The 24,755-nt window shown below is 40.5% G+C and overlaps 1 protein-coding gene and 1 long non-coding RNA gene across 3 annotated transcripts in view; both read right to left on the bottom strand.

The window, feature by feature from the left end:
- The window catches only part of OSBPL3 (oxysterol binding protein like 3), a 93,654-nt gene extending 75,026 nt beyond the window's left edge, over positions 1-18,628 (bottom strand). For both annotated transcript variants that reach the window (XM_027738439.2, XM_039390942.1), the window contains exon 1: positions 18,448-18,628. The gene's annotated coding sequence lies outside the window, so the exon portion shown is untranslated. The remainder of the gene's footprint in view (positions 1-18,447) is intronic.
- A 1,134-nt stretch (positions 18,629-19,762) lies between these two features.
- Positions 19,763-24,746, bottom strand: LOC120325216. Its single transcript, XR_005567112.1, has 2 exons — positions 24,481-24,746; positions 19,763-20,492 (listed from the first exon to the last, which is right to left on the bottom strand). It is a non-coding gene; the product is annotated as an uncharacterized LOC120325216 (long non-coding RNA).
- Between the last annotated feature and the right edge of the window lie 9 nt (positions 24,747-24,755).

The raw sequence follows: 24,755 nt of genomic DNA, 5'->3' as shown, positions 1-24,755 counted from the left end.
AACTTCCTCTGCTGTTTTCCTGATCTTTCCTCAAAATCAATAGGAGAAACAGAATTCCTCAAGTTATTTGTGATAACAGTTTTGAATCTAGATTACTGGTACAATTTAACTTTTTTTCCTTAGCTATTATTTCTACATGCTGTCAGACTACAGTTTTATTTCAGGAATGAAAATAAATGCTTCTGCCTTTCTTGAATTGACATTACTACCCTTATTTAATATTATTCTTACAGTGTTAGCATATTTTCCAAGGGAAAAGGATTTCCTGTTTTCAACTCGGAGTTTTAAGCAACGCTTTTGCCTTCTCCTATTGGTTATCTACATTTAATATTTTCTAATTTCACATTTACACTCAATTTCTTGGTTCTTCTATTTGTTAAGTTCCTAAAATGCCACCATCCCCAGCTGGTTTGGAGTCTAAATTTGTGATTTAACTTTAGGATTATTTAACACATGAACTTGTAAATTTTTAAGTAGTCCAAATATTAAGGGCGAACATTTTTTAAACTAGAGTAAGAAAGAGCAATCGATGTGTTAATTTTGATATTTTAGTTTAATCTAAGGTTCTTTCATTTTTACAACCTTTTAATATTAGAGTCCTAAAATAGCTATTTATATAAGAGCCTATTGACATTTTAGCCTGTAGGAGCATGCAGTGGGCAGAGGCAGCTGAAATAATAACATATTTGAGTGATGAACCAGCTTTATGATTTTATTACTCAGACTCTTCCAAATCTGTGGCTGGCATTTTTCCCAGTAACTCAAAAATTAAGTTGTTCTACATTTGAAACTTCCAACAAATCATATATTAAAAATATCTCATGGGTAAGGCAACAGATTAACCTTATAAAAAGCCTTTGCGAAAAAAAAAAACAAAACAAAATTACTAGACCTGAAGAATAGAACCTTTAATTCTCTGTGCTATTTGCATCAACAATGTAAGAGAAACAGGAAAAATAATTTGATATATATATTACAAATAATTATCTTAGTTATTAGGAGTATATTACATATACTGAAGTAACAGGGACCCTAAAAGGACCCTAAAGGAAAATGACAGATGTAAGGAAACACGACCTAAGCATCCCCCACTGGGCACATGAGGCCATCAGCAGTTCTGTGCTAACTTCCAAAACAAGTGATAGCCTAATGAAAAAATATCCCCCAAAACCCAAGAAAAATAACTGAGCTTTTCAGCACAGGCCACGAGGTCAGACCTTATGCAACAACTCCATGGGTCAAGGGACAGGACAGGAGACTTGCCATTTCCACCATTTCAATCTCAAAGCCTTTATTTAGGTATGAGTCACCCAAAACAAGACCTAGAATTTTCCACTTTATTATGCAGCGCCCTCTGTAAGACTTCAATATTGTCTTCACAACAGCAGAATTCACAAACTGCATGCCACCCAGGACAAGCCAAATGCAGGAGCCTTAAGTCTGAAAAATGTTTCTAATGGTATCTGAGAAGTCTCAGATATCTGTTGATGTATCAACCACTCAGTCACTCCACAAAGACAATGGATGACTTTGTCATTTCTCAATCTTTCCACATTTTTGCACAGACAGCGAGTTTTCCTTCTTCTAGAATGAAATTTTCTCCACGATTTGCTGGTCCAAAAAAGGTCCCATGTTCCCAGTTTCCCCCCAAAACATTGTACTGCAGTGATCTATTCTGACAGTGAGCATTGAGAAGCAGTCATGTGATATTGTTTCTGAATATTTTGCAATACAGGTACATATTTTCTAAAATCATTTGGGAAATCAAGATCAGCTTAACTGCACTCTTGATTGATTTATAACTTTTTTTTGTGTCTGTGTAATGAAAAATAATCTGCACTTGTACAGACATACTCACAAACAGTAGACATTAGAAGAATTCTAGAGCCTGATGCACTGGAATAGAAGGATAAATTGAACAATAAACATATCTCACAGTGGGTGACTACAGCTCATGTGAGCATCATAGAGAGATGTCATTTAATCCAGAACTGAGAAAATTAATTATTTGGTACCCAAGGAAAAAAAAGAATGAACATGCAGTAACTGACCTTTTAATAACTTTATAGCAATTAATTAGGCTGGTTTGTACTGTATTAGTCCTAAAGAAGCTACAAATTTCTGGAAGAGCCTACCAGGAGTGTAAAAAAGACCTAATCTCGCAATAGAGTGCAATTTGGTTTAAGTCTGCATCAAACACAGCTGGGCCCTTGGGGAGGAACCACCCAATTCTCTCCCTTCTCAAAGTTAGCAATTTATTTCCACAGCAACTTCTACTAAAACTACATAGTGAAATGAGAGTGGAAAATTAATCGAATTAATAACTAAAGAGGAAAAAAGCCAGACTTCTAGCAATAATGTTTTCAGAGTCATTTCACTGCATGAACATGCTGCAAGAATAAAGATGATGAAAAGAACAAACCAGGCAGCTGCCAATAGGAGGGTAGGGTAGAGCAGAACTATCCCTTTTGAAAGCAACATAGGATTATGGTGGTTTACACTGAAAATGGAACTAGGAACAAAGTAGCATGGACTAGTAAGAAAGCAGGTAACTTGTCCAAAACAACGTGCAACAGACACACCTTCTAAAAAGCAGAGTTTAATGAATGTAAGCAAAAGCTAACAGTAATGTCAAGTCTGACTGAAACCAAACATTAAAATCTTACAGTTTGCATGATGGATGAGCTAGTCTCAAGTGTTATTATGCAGTGCTAGCTTTAATTGCTCCGAGCTAAATATAGCTTTCAGAATTTAGCAGCTCCCCCTCAGCTTTTCTGTCTTTCAAGGAGGGAAAAAACCTTTTCGTTAATAAAAGCACACAGGCATACACAGTGGCGTTACTACAGCAAACCAGGAAGCAAACCATTAGGATGATTACATTAGAGTCTCCAACACTCATTGAGAACTCCTGTTTTTCAAGACACCAACTGCCTCCCTATTCCACTACTCTGGTTCCAGTTACAGCAGGCGATGGAAGCATGCATACCCGCACCTTTTCAAACCAAGTCATTTTCTTGCTTTATTACCAGACTGTAAATCTCGCTTGCCCCATGCTTGCAGTCAAGATGCTGCCTTTACCGGCAAGCTGCCCTGGTACCCACACACTTCTTGCTATGCCACCCAGATAGGCACCACAGGGGAGGAAGAGGAGGAGCAAGTCTGCACACACACGCAGCCTGACCCTTTCCTGCAACCATTGTAATGGCATAACATATACGAGGTGGTCCAAAATCTGCTATGGCAGCAGAGACTGCAGCACTCTGATAAAGGCATGAAGCAAATTCTCTCTTCTGCCTTCTTATACCCAATAAGGATTTCAAAAAGTTTAAGAAAGAGTTCTATATGGCAGGCTTCATTTTCCCTTTCTGAGTTGATAAGGGGTTTCAAGCAGAAAATTTGGCTGACAGCTAGAAACGTGTTCTACGGATTCAGCATTCCTGTTCACCTTCATTTTAGAGGTCATTATGTAATTAAAGCACTACGATTTATCTACAATTCATGGAATTAAATTAAAAGAAAAAGTAGCCACTTCTGCAATAAGTCGTCTTTTCACTTCCCCTCAGGCCATAACTCCAAACTCTCTTCCCTCCCCCAAAACCCATGACCTAGCCCTCTATCTATTTTCTCTCTGGCTTCATCCATCCTCTTCTCTCTTCTTTACTGAGCTGAACTCTTAAAAGTTAAGAGGTATGATCTTCTTCATCCCTGTCTTTGGTGAGTAGGGAAAAGAAGAATAATGTTACTTATGGAAAAGAAAATACTTATCAGATCATATGAATTACCAAATGCAACATTACCTGGCCCATCTCTTTAGCTGTAAGGCTCCAGAGGTCTGACTGTGTTAGAGCTGTGCATGCACTACACGAGGACCAACTGGAGGGTTGCCAAGAAGTACCTCCTACACTAAACAAGACCAAAGGTAGTATGCCACAGCTCTGCTCTCTGACCCACCATTTCTGAGGTGCAGATCAGCCTGGAGAAAACAGGTCAAAGGAACTATGTCTGTTTGTTGCTTACGAGAGATTTTAAAGCAAGCCTCCTGTTCTGCACGGGGACATCCATACTCTACTGCTAGCTGAGCTGCCTCACAACAGAAAGGCTCCCTACAGTCAGTGCAGGCACAGACTTCATTTACCAACTTCTGATAAAGCACAAAATCATGACAGTCATTGCCATGAAGATTTTTCTTTCTGAAGTAACAGACTGAAGTGTGGATAAAGAGCATAAAAAAATAGGGGTAAGTACTGGAAGCACTTTGTATACTAACTAGAACTATTACTCTAACAGAAGGCATTTTTATTTTAAAATTCTGCCAATCACAACGGACTATTTAGTACAGATGAATGTTTAAAAAAATACCCCAAAATATACAAAGCATCATGCAGGTACCATGGATAATCTTACAGCTATGTGTTTAACGATCACGAATCAGAGCTGAGTGCCCCAGAACTCCATGCAGTCCTTCTGAGTTGAACTGTTCCACTCTTGAGCAGCAGCAACCAGACAGAGGCAGGGCAGGCAACTGGGGCTGCACAAGTCTCAAGCACCAAACAGCCTCTCACCCTCTCCCCACATTTAAAATCAGTATGTAAGTTGCACATGCTGCCCTTGATGAAATCAGCAGAAAAACTCACACAGGTGACAGGAGGGAAGAACAGTGGAGATCAGCCAAAGCAACTATGGCATTAATCCGGGAAAGAAAGCATGCAGCTACAGTGGATAGTCACATAACGGTACAAAATCTGGATCTGGAGATTAGCATGAGAGAAAAGATACCAGAAAAAGGTGATTCGTTTTCTTGCCACCCATAATACTAGAAAGATTTTGCTTTCCTCTCCAAAATTAGAACACCTACCTAAGTATAACTCCTCCTTCCCCTCTTAGAGTCATGTGTATACCCAGAAATCCACAAAAAAAAGAAGCAGTATCAGCCTCAGGTCAGGACAATTGAGGCCTAAATGTTCACTAAACTGTCACAGAAGCATTAATTCAAAAGAAATTACGTTAAAACAATAAGATCCATCAGAGTAAATATATAACATCCACCAGAATAAATAAATGCCATCCTGCAGAAGCTGCAACTTAATCACAGTAAGTTTATGCAGAGAAGTTTTCCTGCACAAAAAAACCCAAACAAACAAATAGATATGGTGAGTAACAAGGTCTACAAATTTCAGAATTTATTTACCAGATGTTTTTCTCTACATGTGGTGACCTGCAAATTTGCCTCAGCTGCAGCAATAGCTCCTGAAAAACCTTGGCAACAGCTACTACTTCTACTATATGTGTGACTTTTTGGGGAGTTACATATAAATATTTTCAGTTAAATATGTATATTCACTTAAATGCAACTTAAGGGTTTTTTATGTTTATAGAATATATAAAATCACATTTAAGTGAATACTTTCACAATCTGAGCAAATGATTCATATATATTGCCTTTTCTCTTCTCCCTTCCACTTCATGTATTTCCCTGCTGACTTGAAACTATATTCTATCTAGGTGTTCAAGGTTACTAAGAACAGAAGGCAGAGAGACAGAATTTAGAGGTTATTTATATGGCAGGACTTCAAACAATTGATCCAGCTATATCTCAAGTGAGTTGATAAAGAGGCATTAAAATAATGAGGAGAGAGAAGGATGGGTGAAAGACTACAGCATTCAGAGTCACTCAGCAGGCCTCTCCTGCTCAAGGACTCTCAATTATGAGACAAGGACATTGACCAAGGACAAGGTGACACACCCAGAAAGGGATTTACAGATGAAAATGAGAAGTTGTTGGGCACCCATGCAATCTTCACATCTAACCTTGCTGCACAAGCAAAGGAAAAGGAGAATGTGACCAAGAAGGACTCTTATCTCTGATCGTTTGATAAAGGGCTGAAAGTATTAACACAGATGAGAAGAGGGTTCAGTCAGACAAGTAGTCTGCCCTGATAAACAGGTATGACCAGATAAAATATTCTAAAGTATTTGTGTACATACAAAAAAAAAAAAGAGGCCTCCACTGCAAAACTAATGAACTTGAATTAAATACAAGATTAAATATCACAGGGACAACAGCATCTGAATAGCTAAAACATATATTGAAATGCACACACTATTCAGACAAGTTCACACACTATTCAAGCCAGTAGAAGTTGGGATAGTACATAATTGTGATAGATCTAAAAAAATAAAAAAAACCACAAAACAAACAAACAAAAAACCACCAACAATCCCCACAAAACTCCCCCCCACATCACTGCAAAAGAACTAATAGAAGCTAAGTAAAAAAAAAAACAAAAAACCCAAAAAAAACAACCAGACAAAAAACCCGAACAACCGAACAACACCAAAAAAGCACAATGTTGCTCAGAGTCTGCAGCAGATTCAAAGAAACCAGCCTTGCTACAGGCTTTATTTTATTAGAACAAATAACATCACAGTGAGTTGGGCATTACGGAAGATTAGCTTCTGATTCAAGCGAAGTTTAAGTAGTCAGGTAGACTGAGGAGTTCAGACTGTCTAAATTGAAACTGCTGAGCTGCTGCTTCATTAGATGTGCAGAAACAAATCTGGAAATGCCTCATGGGATGCTGCATGCAGCAGACAACTTGAAAGATGAAATAGGCCCAACGAGGTAAATAGCTTCCCCACACCTCCCCAAAAGGCAGGGAAGATGTTGATTCAAGAAGTTGCATCTTGTATGTCAAAGTACAGGAATAAAGTTTGATTTCAAAAAATTTGATTTAAAAGATATTAAAAAAAAGAGTTCTTCAACAATTCAAAGAAACTATGTGAAGTAGTAACCTGGAAGTGAAAATTTCTTAGTAAAGAAATGCAACTTTACAGGATGCAATAATGCAGGATGTCTTCTATGAAACAGACCTGGAAACCCTCAAAACCAGCACAGAATCACAGGGAACAGCTTTCTTGAGCACATGTGGAGAAAACCACATGAAACCACTACAGATTTCTGCAAGAAAAGAGAGATTAAATTGCATATAGAGTTGCAAATAAAACTTCCATGCATTCTCAAGTTATTATGCCTACTTCACCTCTAGTCAATAGAAAAATTTAAAAACTCTAGTCTATACTTCTAAAGCAGACCAAAAAACCAGTGGGAGGTACTCTATGATGACAGGAGAGCAAACAGAATACCTGTCTTTAGAGCTAAAGATGAGGGGGGAAAAAGTAGAAAGAAATCAGCCCTACTACAATCATTAACACATAGTCAATAGTAAGAGTTATTTTTTACAAAAGAAAAAAAAAATAAAAACAGACAAGAAATCTTAGATCTTATCTGGACCTGACAACAGCTGCATTAAAAAAACCTAGTAATGGTCCTTTTTGGTAGAAGAACTGCAAAGTGATCAACTGGCCACAGAAGACAATAAAAACAATTATCAGGCTGGACAGGGATCACCAGAAGAGGTTGCCAAGAATTACCTTGGGGCTAGTTTTATTTAACAGTCCTACTAGTGGCAAGGGAATTGAGATGTCTAGTAAAAGTTGCTGCTGACAAAAAGTATACAGGCACCTCTGATGCATTAAACAACTAGAACACCAGGTGAGAGGAACCATATGAACAGAAGCAGTGACAGGAAATGCAGTTCATCAGCCCTGAAAGCAAGGTCAGGACCCCAGGAGTAAGACTGCTGTGGCAATTGGAAGTGAACAAGGAAAGCAAGGTATTCACATGCACGGAGTGAATGTCTAATCAAGTCATGACCAAACTGATGAAGTTAAGAAAAGAGAAAAAAAAGCTACCCTTGACATAAACTAAGGCATTTCCTACAGATCTGTACAGGGAAGCAGTCAAAAAAAAGTCACTGTGCAAGGCACTGCCAGCACCTAATCTGGTCAGAAAACAAAGAATAGCACCTAAGACACACATGAGATCAATGTAAGTTTATGCAAGGAAGACTGACAGCAGAATATTGTCCTGAAATGAGCATACCTACTCACTCACATTACAAGATTCCCTGCATCTCTTCAAGTCTAAATGCGAGACTCCTAAACTGACTGGGGGAGAGAGCCTCACTCACATGAACAGAACAAAAAGTTACTGCTTTACAAAGGTTTAGATGAAATGCAGATGCTTTTATAAATACCAAGAAAAAATACCAGTTTTATTCGGGCGTGCTAACTGGTTGTAGGTACATTTAGGCAGAATACTGGAATAAAGTTTTAGTCCAAATAGGGAAGCTTTGAAATAATTTGTTAGTGGGACAAAGTTTAAAATGATGCTTGGTCACTTTAAAAAAGGGAATATACAAATGCATTGACTGCTACAAATACTGAACCTGAGTAACCAGGAACTCTCTTCCAGTCCTGTGATATGTCAGTACAGCCACTTTCAGCACGGAAGTCTTTATATACCACTTGCCAAAGTTATTATCGCTGATTTAATCTGGGCTGCAAAACTGACCTTGTCTTAATACTCTTAAGGTTCCACTAATAAAGAGAAATTACTTCAGCTTTACTCACTTTTAAGTATTTCTTTTGTGAATAAAGTGGCAGATCAAGGAAACTACTTTTTAGAATCTATGTTTAGGCAACTAGACATAGGTAGCTTCAACTATGTCAGTTCTGAAAATGAAATTTGTGGATATTTTTTTCTTGACTTGATGTCAATACTTTGCATGTCCTGGCCTTTCCAAAGACAACAACTGCAGTTCTCAAGAGTTCTGGGACTCAGACACAGAGAAACAAGTGCTTCAGAATATCAGTGCAAGGAGGAAGCAGGAGATCAGAATAATTCCCTTCCTCAAAGCCAATCCCAGCACAAATCTACCCCATCTATGCCTTGTAATTTTTGTTTGCACTCCTCCTACATTTCACAAAGCATTTTTGTATGCAAATGTTTCAGTGGCATTAACAGACTGAGCAAAAGAGCTTCATAAGATGACTTGGCTGTATTTACTCAAAACACCCTCATGACTTTCAAGGGTCATGAAATGCACAAGGAAATAAAAAAGCAGTTTGGTCAGTCAAAATAAGAAGTGAGAATTAAAGTTATGTACACTAATACGTAAGAAAAAAAAAAATAATCTGTTTTCCTGCCCTTCATCCCTAGTTCCCTTACCCCAAACACTACCCTTCCTCTCAGCTGTAAGTGCATTACACTAGACTAATATAGAAGATATGATTTTGTCAATAAATTAATGCACAACAGACGCACAGCCTACACCTCCTCTCTTCTTAAGTAACTGATCATAAGGTGGATCAAGTAGCAATGCACCTGCAGACTGTTGAGCAATGATATTAAGAATGGTAAACACTCAAGAATTCTAGTTCTGCAAGATGTGAGTACTAGAAGACAGTCTACAGTGAGAAAGGCATTACATCTCTTTAATAGTCAAGAGACAAACTTTTTTCTTTTTTTCTTTTTTTTTTTTTTTTTAGTTTAGAACAGCAATCAAAGATGATCCTTTTGTAGAACAGCTCTGGAGACTGAACTACTATTTAAGAGTTTAATTTGAGAAAGCTATAAGCAAACAATTCTCATCTGGCACTGAACAGAGGGTGTGCTTATGCTAACCATGCATTCTAGTCATAGTAAAGTAAATAATGCAAGCTCACTTGACAAGGAACGTTTTGTAGTTCAGTGTGAACTGTCATGTCTGAAATGTCAAGACAGAAATGGTATCCCCAGTTAGAAAAACATGGATGTTTTCAAATGCTGAGTCATGCCTCAGAAACCAAGATTTCCTAAGCCTTTTCAAGTAGGAAGTGGTTACCACCCTAAACAAGTCCCGCAAGCCCTTCCCCAGGTGAGAACACTCAGTCAATTCATGTCACTGAGATACAGCCACTGTTATACCACTGTATTACTGTGAAATTAAGGAAACTACTTGTTTAAAAACAGAGATGGCAGACAATACAACCAGAAATAAATGGAAAGTTGCATTTTCCTTGCTCAGTTTATCAAACTAATGAACTAGGACCAAAAGCAAATTATTAAACCTTTCTGATGAAAACAATTACTTTGTATGCATTTAAAAATACCCAATAGTATTTTTATTCAAGTCCCATTACTTGAAATTTGGTCTTTCAAAATGTAATATCACCTGTAAGGGATCTTCAGTACACCAACAACTGCATGCACATGACACGGCAGAAGAAAATGACCTTGTATACTTATGTGTTCCTGCAATAAAGGAAAAAAATTTACAAGTCACCCTTATCAAATATGCCATTTTATCAAAGCCTGACATTAAAAGAAGAAAAAGGGAAAAAAAGTAAAAACAAGTAAACAGCCAGCAAGTCTCGTTGACCAAAGTGATATCCTGATAATGGCTCTGCTGTTGATTTTCAAGTAGAAGCGTTGATCCTGCTGAACTTCAAGAAGTAAAGTACAAAATAGTACTGTACATAGGAAAATAAGCTGTTAAATTGTGTGCATGCGTGCGCGTGGAGAGAAGACTATGATTCAGCCATCCTGTGGAAAATTATAACCTCTTATGTCCGAATCTGAAATGAAGTTCCATATTTATTCAGTGAATGAAAAAACATGATTTCAGCAGTGCATTTGTATACTTATTCTAAGAAATAGGATGTTAAAAAGCTTGTTTCAACAAAACAAACTGGATATCAACTAAAAGGCAACAACTTATTTTATCCACAACTGCAGTTCCCTACCTCAGCAAGTTCTCCTTCCTCAACAATTTGGTTTTCTCTAAGCACTGGGAGATATTAAATAAGTCAGCCTTAGTTTTATAAACTTATCATAGTTTTAAGTGCTTCTGGTTTTAATGTCTTGCAATTGAAATAGGTAGATTTGAAAGACAGTAAGAAATCTGCAAATGAACTCAGTGATATCACTTAAAAAAAAACAAACAAAAAACAGGAAAGAATGAATGGTTTTTATACTTCCTGAATTCAGCAGCTGTGGCAGTAGTGTAAGGGCTATGAATTGGTACTTCCTAGTTATGTCACCCAGTAAAAAATATCAGTATCATTCAGTTAAGGAAAACAAGAATCAATTATAATACTTTGGCTCAACATTTTTGGCACACAAATTTTGGATTTCCTTTCCTGTGGATCTGTATTTTGGGATGGAAAGTTAAGAATAACATAGCAAAACATTCCCCTAAACCCAGCTGGCTGCCTCCTCAGCCTAGAAGTGGTACAGATTTTACAGTTGTAGGCAAATGAGGGTTCATGATACATCTTTGTTGCCCATCATTTTATTCAGTAAATAGTATTTGCTAATACCAGTAAGGGCACAGCTACTGAATTCACATGTTAAAAAACCAGTATCTTTCTTGCCAAGTTATGACAAACTCCTAAATCCTTGCATATTCAAAAAACAAATAGGAAATATTAAGTCTTCTTTCCTAACATGGTTGCTACTAGAGTTCAATAACAGGACTAGATCTAGCCTAGATTCTCCTTTCTTCACATACATATTGTTGTTATTTGACTTCAGCATCAGCAAATTAGAAAACCCCATTAGTTCTAGTTCTCCTCTTTCTAAAAGTCAAATTCTCTCAGACAGACACCAGCAATCCTCCTTAAGAAGCCTACTACAATAATGTTGTACAACACCCTGCTGTAAGAAAGATGACCTCTATCCAAACCACAAGGTTGCTTATTGGCTTAGGTAAGGCCCGGGCAAGCCCAGGAAAAAACCCAGCTCTGACTGGGTTTTTAAAAGATCATTTATAGATCTAAGAGTTTGACGAGCAGAGTTGCACTATACTAAGATTCAAAATACACTAGTAAAGTTATCACAGAATGGTTGAAGTTGGAAGGGATCTTTTGAGGACATCTGGTCCACCCTCCACCCACCCCCAGCTCAAGCAGGGTCAGCTGGAACAGGTTACCCAGGATGATGTCCCAACAGCTTTTGAATATCTCCAAGTGAGGGAGACTCCAAAACATCTCTGGGCAACCTGTGCCATTGCTCAATCACCTTTGCAGTGAAGAAAATACTTCATGATGTTCAGAGGGAAACTCCTGTGTTTCAATGCCCATTGCCTCTGGTCCTGTCACATATCTTAACAAGTGACAAAACCATTATCAGAATGTTATCTTTTAAGGAAACTAAACATGGCTGTTCCAAGTGATTCAGCTATTTGACAGTAACAGCAAGTAAGATGGAGTTCTGAGAAGTTTCCAGGGTAGACCATAGAACCTTATTAATCACTCTTACTAGCAAAAAAAAAAAGTTCGGGAGAAGTCTGCTCCTCAGGCATAGTCTTAGCACCTTTTCCTTATTTTTTTTTTTGTTGCTTTATTCCAATATTGCTCATTTAAAAAGCAAACACCTGCAATCTTTTAGCAATTATGCCAGCTCCAAATAGCCTGATGCATGCTAGGTGGCCTGCTTCTTTTGACTTGGCAAAATCATTGCTAAAAAAATGGGCTACCAAGTTCTTAAAACATCTGCTACCTAAATTGATGCATAGTTCTCAAGAACTGAGAGCTCATGTGCCTCTAAGCTGCACAAATGCAGACACATCCAATTGGGGGAAAACCCCACACAGCTACCAAACTGTGAGAAGTACCATCACACAGCAAGTACCAGCCTGCCTTCCTTTGGTGAGCAGCAAAGCATCAGGGAGTAAACTTCAGAAAGCCACCACAAACTCCTAACCACAGGCATCTTAACAAACTCGTAGAGACTCAGCAGCCCACATCCTCTGGAGTTAGCTTCATCTGCTCCCAAGTAGGCAGACAGTAATCACTTGCACATCTTCAGGATGACCGTTGCTACTGATGATTTACACATTGTTATTTTAAATCATTCAAGCAGTACCACAGAAGACTGACACTTGCTGTTTCTTTTTTTAAGGTATACAAGACAGCATCATGTTCATATTGAAACTTCCTCCTCCCCCTCATTAATAATTGCACTTAAATTCACAGTTTATGCTGTCAAAGCTTTGTCTAGGGGATCTCTGCACTCGTATTTGTCACAAGCAAAAGACGCAAAAGAAAGACAGAATCATTCACACTCCTTCAGAATACAATATTTTACAAGACTATTAAACAAGTTTTTTTTTTCTAGCAATACAATTACAGCCAATATAGTCTCAGATGCCAGCATGAGCAACATGTGTTCCACATCGTATTCAAGGGAGATGCCACGGTTCTGCCTTGCAGCCTGAGACAGCACCAGAAGCCTTTTGACAATAAAACTTACCAAGACTGGTTTCAAAGTCATATGTTTTCACTGAAGATAGGACAGAAAAAGTTCTGTAAAAATAAGAATTGTACATTTCACTTCAGCAACTAGGAGTATGAAGTAACTCTATTCCTCCTCAAGGCTATTTTTCTAGGCACACTGACAAAGCAATTATCTTGGAGAAGAGGGAGACATTGCAACAAAATGTTTTTAACATATGTGGCTGGCAAGATGGAAGAAAGTACCGGAGACCTATATCCTACTCTGCTCCCATGAAAACTTGAAGGGTAAGACTTAATCTTCTGTAACAAGTAGAATAAATAGTGACACAGATGGGCTTGTGCACTGAGAAGGATAAAGTCTCCTGCACACATGGTTCTTTTGCTGATTGACAAGCTGTTCAGAAATTGTCTCTTCAGTGATTTCATCTACTCTCTGGGCAGAGAAAAGTATACATGTGAGGCAAATGGAGTACACCCACACAGCTGTATGTATCAGAACCATTAGGAACAGGAGCTTCATTCATTTTCACTGGCATCTATATGAAAGTGGAACAGACTTAAGTCAGAAGAGTAAAACTGTGGATGCTGCTACTAAGAAAACCCACCAAAATCATGAGAAAAAGCGGTGTCACATTAGTGACCTAAAAATGACCTAAGCAACTGGTAGAACAGATAAGAGATTACACTTGTGATAACAGAATCTTTGCAGTATCATCACAAGCAGTAATAACAGAACTGAGTGCAATTAAAATGAGGGAAGAGTATGAATGCATTCAGTGAGGGAACATTTCAGACTTCTATCCAGAAAACATTTATCAGAGGATACACCAAATGGCCAGAAAGCCCATTACTTTATTATTATTATTAATAATAATTAATAATTAAAAAATCATTGCTGAAATTCAACAGATATCACCACAGTAAACACAGAATAGTTAGAAACACTGTTACAAACGAGGATGGATTTCTCACCTTCACTATTCTGTATTGTTACTGTCTTCATTCTAAGAGCAGCAACTAAATACAAATGCTGCATGACAACTGTAGCACCACATAGTATCATGGTTTTTAGGTTTCAATTCAACCAACATGCAGGCAGAATCTGAAGCTATCACTTAAAAAGTTACTGTTATGGAAAGATGAATCAAAAGAAAAACCTCTTTAATTGTCAATCCCTACATTACAGTGGAAGGCAGAGGAAAGGAAGATTTGTTTGCACACTCGTGTTAACATAAGTGCCAAAGAAAATGTTCAGAAGGGAATAATTATATGTTGACATGGCAGCAGCTGTGTTTGCCAACTGAAATATGACTCAGGCATCAAAACCCCACAACTTAAAGGCTAAAGAGGAAATGTTCAGTTCAAGTACTCGTAATTTAACAACTGGACTTGAAAGTGAGAAATCTAGAAACATAGATATATACACTCCTCATGGTTGGACAAGGAATGCAGAGCTTGCCTAATATGTTGTTCAATGACTTCAAAGGAACAATTTTCAAATTCAGACTAAACTTATGAAATTGAAAAGCAATGCACAGAAGCACATAAAGCATCATAATTGCAGCCTTCCTTCTGTGACTTACCAAACACTATTAGGCAGCCCCTATCTTTATGTCAGGCTGTCTTACAGCCAGATATACAATTATTTAGTTTAGAGATATGTCTAAGACCTAGATGCACATAGCAATTCTCAATGCACTACTTCAGCTTGGGGCTTAGAGGTCAATGAAAGTCAGTTCTCTCTCTTATTCCTCCCTCCTGTTGCACATAACAGGGATTCCTGTCAAGTTTTGCTTATCAGTACGTATTTTCCACAGAAAACAATTCAAGAGGCATGTCTAGAATAGCCTTCATCCAAACACTGGGAATCATTAGCAAATAGCAGACAAGCATTGCAAAAACTGCTCAGCACTTGCCTCACTGAAAGCAGCTCAACTATATTTCTTTACTTTTGTGGTTAACATCACGGAGCACCCAGACACCGAAATAGGATTAAGCCCTGCTGTGCTCAGTGCTACACACTGACACGTGACTTCTACCCTAAGGAGCTTGCACTGAGTCAGTGCTCTTCTGGCACACCAGACAGGCAGGACAGCACGGGCTGAGCTGCAATGGCCAAATACATTTCTCAGTTTCAGCCAGCATTCTTAGAGTCCTCACTGCTTTTACTAAGAAGGCAGGTACCAGAATTGCCATTGAATTTGTATTTTAGAAAAACAAAACAAAACAAAAACAATGCCACAAACCAAACAAAAAAATCCAACAGTACCAACAGCTCTGATCATTTAACAATTATCTCAGTTGGGACAGCTGAATACAGAAAACCAGAAAGAATTTGTTCGTGTTTTTTGTTTTCTGCCCTGGCTGGGGCAGTCCTTAACCCAGGTAACTTGCAACAACAGGCCATGAGTTTCATGATGACAGAGCTCCAAAACTACAACTCCAACGCTGTATTCATTCATGCCATAACTTTATATATAATAGAATCTATTTCTGAACATATGCACCATGTGAAAGTCACAAGCATCTTCAAGAACTTTGCATGAACAACGAGCTAGAACGGATTGAAAGGAGAAGGAGTTACAGATATCGTGCCTCCCAGGGTCAGACCCACAGCTGTGCTTTTCTTAGCTATTATGTCTTCGACTTTATGTAGACTGTCATATTCATTAGCATCAACACCCACATCACTCAACCTTGAAGGCAGACAGAAAACTTTGCTCTAAGGTAATTAGATAACACAGAGATATATTTTATGTTAGCAGAATAAGGACAAATACCCACAAAAGGACAATGTTACATACACAAAACCTCCTTGTCCTTCAGATAAATGAAAAACTAAAGCAATGAAACATGTATTTCAAACCACAGTATTCAAAGACTTAAAAGTGATAGCTGCAGGAGCCTAAAAACAGCATCCCATAAAGTATAACACTTTACCATAACCATTAATGCAGAAGACAGACACATAAATCCAGCATCTCAAAAAGCAGAGCAAAGTAAATTTGGTAACACATTAGTCCCTATCTGGATAGTTGTTTGTCAGATGTCACAATATCTGCATCCCAGTATCTGAAATTTGATACCGGAAAAAGCAATTAGATTCTCCTAGAAGTTTCTTTGGCTACATTAGTTGCAGTGTATCACAGTATCTACCCCTCAGCCCTTTAGCAGCAAAACTTTGCAACTTTGGCAAGTCAAATCTTAACTGAAGTAAAGTAAGATTGAATTCAATAAGATCAAAATATGCTGATACAGATACTACGCTGCTTCTGACCTATAAAAGTACCCTATGACTGCACAGTCACATACTCATTCTGCTGCCTCCTTCATCACTGCATGGTTTTGAAAAGCACCTTATAGCATATCCAGTTTAAATCTAAAACATATTAGCACTTAGTGTATGAATTTACTTTTCAATAGAAAGGCTTTTCTCATTTTGTAGCTAAGAGAACCATTTGTAGCAACTGAAAACTCAGTTTTAGAGTTAGAAACCATAAGATACAGGAAATTCCCTGTTTGACTCTACTTCCTCCACAGTGTGTAACAAGACCTAGAGAATGCAACAAATGAAGGAATAGCCATTAGGCTGACACGCATCTGTTTATAACAGATGTGCTTTGAACAAGACCCAATTCTTTATGACTGTGTGCCTACGTCTACTTAAAAAAAAACAAATAAGGTTCTGTATAAAATACAGAATACTTACATTTGCAACAGTGAATGAGCTAGCCAGACAGTGTTGCAACAAGCAGACTCCAGCTGAGTCCCACCATCATTTCCTGTCCTGAGTGAACACCCTAGGAATTTCAGCACAACCACAATTGTCCAGTGCACACACAGAGAACATCTCCAATACCTAAAAGTCCTCTCCCACCTTTCCTGCATGCAAACCAAGATACTACACAAAATGATAAAAGAGAGGGTATAAATCGGCCTAAAGCAATATATGGGGAAGACAATATAAGAGTAAAGATAGAAAAGACTTGTGAATGCCACTGTTTTGAAAATGGCCTAAGAGCCACAGTGGAAAAGTAGTTAGCTTAATCTATTGCGAATACAGGTGAGGGAGTATTATTTAAAGATACCTTTTTTAAAATATTTTCAACAATAAAAATAAAAGCTCATGAAAATTAAAACTCTTGTTACCCACGGCTTTACAGAAACTGTTAATGAAAACACATGCTTTAAATAACCAAACTAGGCTTACAAAGCTCTGTTGAAATTAAGTAGAGTAAAATGCTCTGAACTCTGAGTGAAACATTGTGAACTCTATAATTAATCGATGAAAGTCAAGGGATGAAGCAACTACTCCCTGTGTCCTTTCTCAAGAAAACAGAAAGAAGAACACTGTTACCATCATTAGAGACCTAGGACAAAACTGTAAAGCAGACAAATTACCTTACATTTATTAAATACCGTTCCAGACTAGCCATTCCAGATATCCTCCTAGTAAAAATAAAAGTCTCAGTGAAGAGTACTTCACTGTCACTGAGGTGTACATCAAACAGTTTTCAAGTAATGGCGTATTTAAAAGCTCCTATTGCTTAATTGGTCCTCAAATGGAAATTAAATCAACCTGGAAACCGAAGACGGATTTAATTAACCTATTTTCTTTAAGATGCAGAGGAGAAATAAAAATAATAATAATGGTGGCTTTTTCTTTTTTTATTTTTCTTTTATTTTACGAGCGCACAGAGAAACACAGAATTAGAGGAGAATGACGGCTTTGCAAACACCTCCAAGAATTCTGAAGTTCCATTTCACAGCCAGCCGGCTGCCGGGCGATTCCCCAGAGCCCGCAGCCGGCGAGGAGACCTGTCCCAGCCCACGCCGGGAACGGCCACCGCTCCCCGGGCAGCGCCAGCCCGGTGTGTCACAGCCCGCCAGGAATGCGCTCCACCTCGGTGCCACACGGAGCGCACCAGGAGTCAAATAACCCCGTCAGCGGCACCCTCCTGGAGCAGGGAAAGATGTCTAAGTTGGCTGCCGCTCCAGAACAGCGGCGTGGGGCTGTGACAGCGCGGCCGGGGACCACGAGGGCCACAGGAGGTGGCTGGAGAGGGGCTCGGCGGGGCAGGCGGGAGAAGGCGCTGCACCGGCAGCAGCCCCGGCCGTCAGCCCTGGGCGCCCTCGCTGCCAGCCGGGCGAGCAAGGTGCTTTCCGTGCGCTAAAACGCCACACTCCTCGCGTGCCCAGTTCGCCGCCGCCGCCGCCGCCCCCCAGCCTGGCTCGCCCCGCGGCCCTTCAGCGAGGGCAGCGCCCCCGCCCCAGCCCGCCCGGGGGTGCGCCCCGCTACACCGCCCCGTCCCTTCGGCGGACACCCACCTGAGCTCCTCACCTACGGCCCGCCGGGCGCCCCCGCCATGGCCCCCGGGCAGCGGCGCCCCGCAGGCAGGAGCGAGGGAGGGAGGGAGGACGGAGCCTGAAAGCAGCGACAGCCGCCACCATAAAGGGCCGCTCCACCTGCGCCGGTTCGGGCGGGAGTGCTCGCTCCGACTGCCGGGGAGCGCCCACGAGCGGGACCGGCGTCGGGACCGCCGCGCTCGACTGACGGCCCCGCCGGCCAACAGGAGGAGCCGCCGCGCTGCCCCCGCCCCGCCGCCCGCGGGAGCCGCTGCTCCCGCCCGCCTTCCTGGCCGGAGGGGCGGGGGAAGGGGGTGTTTCCATGACGTCACGGGCAGCGCCCGCGGACAGGTGGGGAGCGATCCCCGAGGGGACGCGGGGACAGGAGTCCCGGGCTAAGCCGGAGCTGAGCCCGCGAGTCGGCCTTAAGCAGCCGGGGCAGGGCGGGCTGCGGGCACGGCAGGGCGGGCGCGGAGCTAATCCCGCAGCGGCCCTGCGGGAGACTCGGAACCGAGGGAGCGATGGCTCCCTGAGCCGCCTCGTCCCGAGGGAGCGGCTTACCACGCCGTAGAGGCGAAGTGCGAGCGGGTGCCGGCAGAGAGGGCTTGTCGGGGGCTCGCCGCACCCGCGGCAGCCCGAGGGCATCACTTCCCGCTCACTGGGAGCGCTTCCCGCGCCGGTCCTTGCCCGCCGCCTCGGGAAGAGCTCCTCCGTGGGAGAGAACCACCCCTCCCCGCCTTCCCCCACTCCCCCCGCCCAGCACCGGCATCCTAAAATTAGCGTGTTCCTCTGCGCCTTATTTAAAAAGAAACAACTTGAATGACAAATTAGATACAGGCCGTTAGAAGTGTGCTGGACGGCTTCCACGAACGCTGAATATCTGTGCTAAATCTTTCAGAAATTGTTACTGCTTGCGAGGATGTAGACGGGATGTGACCTAGCGCACCATTCACGCCGTTTTTATTTACAAAGTGCGATTTAATCCACACTTAGGAGAAAGGGAGGGGGGCGGGAAGAACCCCCGGTTTCCTTACTCAGCCTCATGTTCCCAAAACTGATCAGCTGCTTTTTGATTCCATTCAGAACTCAATGCTTTTCTCAGCTGGAGAGAAAGAGAAACCCTTTTCTTCATGTATACTATTCATACAGCATTAAAAAAACAGCAAAAGCATTTGGAAAAGCAAGCTCGAGTGACATTCCAAAAAGGCAGAGAGGGTATTAACAGATGAGAACTTGTAGTAGCATAACCCAGGAGTAGAGTAGTACCTTGCACTTTGAGTGAAACCTTGTAAGGGCGTGAGAGATACCACAGAGTATCACTTTTATTAAGAACACTATCTGGTGGAGGCTTCCCAAACCATAGGCACCAGAGTGACCCAACACCGTGAAAGCTGCTTTCAGAGCTGGCCTACAGTGATACTACAGTGGTGAGGGCATCTGTTGCCTCTGCTGCTGACTGACGCCATACAGCCTGATGATAGCTTAAGGAGGTGCTGCCTACACAATGAAAACTCAAGCAATGACTTCTTGGTCAGCATCAAGCATGGAAGTCGATGAAAAGCTACAGAAGCAGTTTTAGTTTTCATTATACTGTTTAACGTAGCTCCAAGTTGCTGCTGTATGGGAATTCAGGCATTCCTGGAGGGTATATATCAGCATGCAAACAACTGCAATTTAACAATAGCATATGGCAATTCCTTAGGTTTCAGGTTTTATAAAAGTTTGCTTTTATAAATCCAGGTTTTAGGACAAAATTAGCACTCACTGTCATTTTAAAGAGCACAATTGTTGAACTAAGGGCCCCAAATAGCCTGCAGCATCAAATTGGTTAAGGAAAAATTAGACATCTGGAATATGTTGATGATACACCTTTCTAGTGATCACATGATATAACAGCACGCTGTTAGATAACAGCATGTTTCCTATGCATGTGCGGCCTGTTCCAGCTTCCACTGAAACCAAACTTAGACCACCTCTTGATTTAAAAGTAACTGGATGTCTCCCTGAGGATGTACAGTCTCAAAGCTCTGCAACAGAAAGGAAAAAAACAATGTAAAAATAAAATTCTCTTTGAGACCAAAATCTCCATCTTGAGTCCTGCCAAATAGACAATCCCTAGGCAATCCCTGTTTGAGGTTCCTGAAATATTTAGGACCTTTACTGTTCTTGTGTAAAAAACATGGACTAAGCACATCTCTGGGCTATATTAAATTATTTCACTGGAGTTACAGCAGAAAGGAGTTTGAGCTTTCTATGGATCTAGGGCTTTGTTTCCTTTCCTTTTTTCTTCCCTTCTGTTGAATAGAAACAATGAATATTGTAGTGCTCTCTTTTCCTGGGCTAAAGAGAAGTTTAAAAAATAAATTAATAACAAGCCTTTTAAGAATACACACAGAGAAATAGCGACAGTTCATTAACTGAGATGGCAAAATACAAGGTGGTTGTAAACATCAGGGGAAATGCATGGGCAGAAAGTCACTGTGTGAATATAGACTGCTGTTTTTCCATCTAAATAGATCCACCAACACAAACTCATCCGTTTTATAATTGTAAAAGGAAGGTGGCTAGAGTGTTCCTCAGCACCATGCACTTAACCTTTGATTTGTCCTTGTTCTTCGGGTTTTCTGTTCTGATTGATGGAGCCTCATGACACTGTAATCTTTTCAGAGCTATTAAGAAGAGGAACTCCATTCTACATAATCCAACAGGTATTTTTTTTATTTCAGTTTCCCTTTGATCTATTATAATTCAGAATTAAATTATATGGTCTGAATTAAAACTCTACTAATACGTGTGTCCTTTTAGCTTGCTCTTTCCTGCGGTTTTGTAAAGATAGTTCAAAATAATGTTTCCAGTGGTGCAATGAAAGGGATTGTCTTTTGATTTCCAGCTTGATTTTTTTGTCCTTTAATTATTAGGTGAAAATAATTACTGCAACTCTACTGAACTCAAAGACATGCAATGATGTTTCATGTTAAAGCAATCTTAGTCTCGTGAGTAAGCAAGCTTCCCTACCATGTATATGGACCACAAAGAGAAAGGCTTGTTATGAGACACAAGTAATGTCCTGTGGTTTGAGCTGAACAACTGACAAATAAGACTTGTGAAGAGCTTCTACGTTTACAGCAGATGGATATATTTATCAGTATCCTTGTGGCTTGAGAAGGTGTGAGCTGCAGAAGAGTTCTGCACATTGCAAAGTTATTGGATTCATCTGTCTTTCTCTTCTGATGACTATGCATATATATCTTCAGTCCGGTGCAGGAGTTATCTGTCTTGAAATTCAGAAACATCTTTGTGCACAAAAATAAATCTGTCTTTGGTACCTTTTCTCTTGCTATCAGGCATCCCCATCATGTAACTTCTGTCCTTATGCCAGTACCTTTGATTTTATTCTCAGTCAGTGCTGAGAAGCCTCTATCCCTCTGACAGTGCCTTGACAAACATTGCTGTTGTCCTGTTGCACTTACTGGCTGGTCTTATGGAAGCTACTGGCACTACTTTTCCTGTATCTTTCTTGCTGGTACTTCTAAATGTTGCCTATCTCCCCAGGCTGCCCAGGCCTCTTTTCACATTACCATAGTTACTGGGTTTTCTTCCGTGGCCTGTCTGGCTTCCCAACTAGAATTATCCATGTTAAATTCCCTTTGGAGCCCTTCTGGATACCTCTGAGGTAAAACCATATTATATCTGTTGCAAAATTCATTAATTGTTCAATACTTCAAGCAGTCTTGACTGTGCCCTTCAATTTGTGTGGTGGTCAGAGCTCTATAGCTGTGGGCGAAAGCAGACCTGCTGTCACAGCACTGTTTACTTTTCTTCCCCTTACAAGCTGCTAAACTGATTGTCATTTACTTATTCAGGTGAGAGCAGAGAGCTGCAATGCTCACGTCTTTCCATGTTGGCAAAGCAGATGTGTGACCAGAAAATGGAAAGGTGAAAAACTGGAAAGGAATGAATATCCACCAGCCTGGCACTCAGCGAGAGGGTCCATGTACCAAATAGTCAAAAGAAGTTTGCCCTAGCCCAAAATTTACAAAGCTGGAATACAAGGAACTGGACAGCAAACATTAAAAAGATGCACAGATTTACCGTGTCTGCCATGACCATACATAGCGTATACCTGCTGCGTAACATGATATACACAACATGACATGACATGTAACGACATGATAACATAACACAGCTTTACAGCCTCTTTCCACAGCACTGCTGATGCATCCCAGAAGGTGCCAGTGCACACCAGAGAAATAGAGAAGGCATGCAACATATATGGCTTAAAAAAGACCCAAAAGCCAGAAATGCAGTCTCTGCAGAACCCTGTCTTTTGTGTGTGCCTGCGTTTGTGCATTATTTGCCACAGTAGGATATGTGGATTTGGAAATCACTAAATTACAAACAGTAATATTAATCACTGCTGCTAGAAGTACTTTCCTTGCTTTTGATTTCAGTTTTATTTGTCTATTTTAGTTAGCTCCAGGGAAACTGGGAGGTCCCAGTTGTATTCCATCTGGCTCCCGGGCTTACTGCATTTGAGGGCCAACTTCCGAATGTTAAGTGGTCACTGTGTGGGGAATGACCCAACCTAACATCCAGACCTCCAGAAAAAGAGATAATTAAGAATCACTGAGTTTCTTATTCTTCACACAGATGAGGATATTTTTCCAAGCAGTAACTTTAATACTGCCTTGGAAATGAGAGGCAACCCCAAGGTTTCCAAGAGGAAGTAATTCTGATTTTTAATTTTTTTTTTAATAGTAGCACCTTCCTCTAAGAAGAAAAGCTAGCAAACTGGCAATTGAATATTCTCAGTCTTGTGCTGGTTTCATACATACCAGATGCTGTTTTATAACATTTATCCTCCTCCCCCTCATTGGTGACTATTACTCATTTGTCCAATTGTTCTGGGATTTTAGTATTTGTCTAAAATGCCGTCAGATGGAAAAAAAAATTAGTCCTATTTTTTTCCATGTTACTTAAGGCAGAAAGTATCAGAGTACATGGAGGTTTACTGTATTCAGAAAGCATGTTTACAGATAAGTGATACACGTCTCTGCAGAATCTGGCATCCAGATGCCATTCAGCTGGCAGAGAGCAATACAGCTATTAGGCAACAGTGTAATTCAGTGCACTGTGGGCCAGATTATCCCTCCCTACTGATGCAGGCCTGGTTCTTGCAATTGCTAGCAAGGGGTTCTATCTGGAGTAGGAGAGACAGAAACCTCCTGTGGAGCACAAAGAATTAGTGGAGATACTCCACACCCAAGGGTCCTTTGGCTTTCTGGAGTCTGAGCTAGATGCAGATGGAAGACTTATCTATCAAGACTTAAAGCAACCAAAGTTTCTGCTTACTTCACTGGGCTCTGGGTGAGGCCCAGGCATACCTCCTGTGTTATTCTTTTTCCTTAACTATTGCACACAGCCTGGAGCACTTCAAATCCAGAGATTAGGGCTCTGCTCTCCTTTTCTCAGAGGATCTGAACACAGACTCTTTAATCTTTGATTACTGTCATGTTTTCTGCAGTGAGAATAGGATCTCAGTTTCTCTTATTAGGACAAGCTTTCCTATTCTTTTCCTTTGAATACACACAACAGGTAAAAACATGGAAACAGTAATGCACAAAAACTGCTGATGTCAAATTACTTCATTCTTTTGGGACCATGAACAAAAAGTAAGAATAAGACACTGAATTTATATCTGGAAGGCCATGGGATAGATGCCTTTGCACTTAACGTCAAAGTGAAAATAAATTATATTGTTCAAACCTTGTAAATTAGACCTACAAAGTATATTTCCTGCCAGCATGAACAAAGTTTTCCATTGTGTGAACCTTAAGGTTGTTAGTACTTCATTTGAGTGCATGTGATACTCAGCAAGTGTCAATAATAGCAATAATGAGCATGACCCTGACAATGTGTGCATGTCCAGCTGCAAACATTAAACTTGTTAGTGAACAGTTATTCCTGACTGGTGTCAGAATGAAAGAGCAGAGTCTCAACTCTCATCATACTCACTTGAAAGTTACGCTTCTGGCCTCCAACCAAAGAGCTGTTCCAGAGCCTCCCTGCTCCAGTGATCAGACAGTCTCCTAGTTCTCAGACTGAGCACAGTTACATCCAGTTTGTGCCTATTGATTCTACACACCCTGTTGTGGTTTAACTACAGCCAGAAACCAAGTACCACACAGCCTCTCGCTCACTCCCTCACCAGTGGGACTGGGGAGAGAATCACAGGGGGAAAAGAAAACTTGTAGGTTGAGATAAAGAAAGCTTAACAGGAAAAACAAAAG

Source organism: Pipra filicauda, unplaced genomic scaffold (assembly GCF_003945595.2).
Source record: "Pipra filicauda isolate LSUMZ 115617 unplaced genomic scaffold, ASM394559v2 scaffold88_size2543281_pilon, whole genome shotgun sequence".
Lineage (NCBI taxonomy): Eukaryota > Metazoa > Chordata > Aves > Passeriformes > Pipridae > Pipra > Pipra filicauda.
This window is presented reverse-complemented; position numbering and strand designations above follow the sequence as displayed.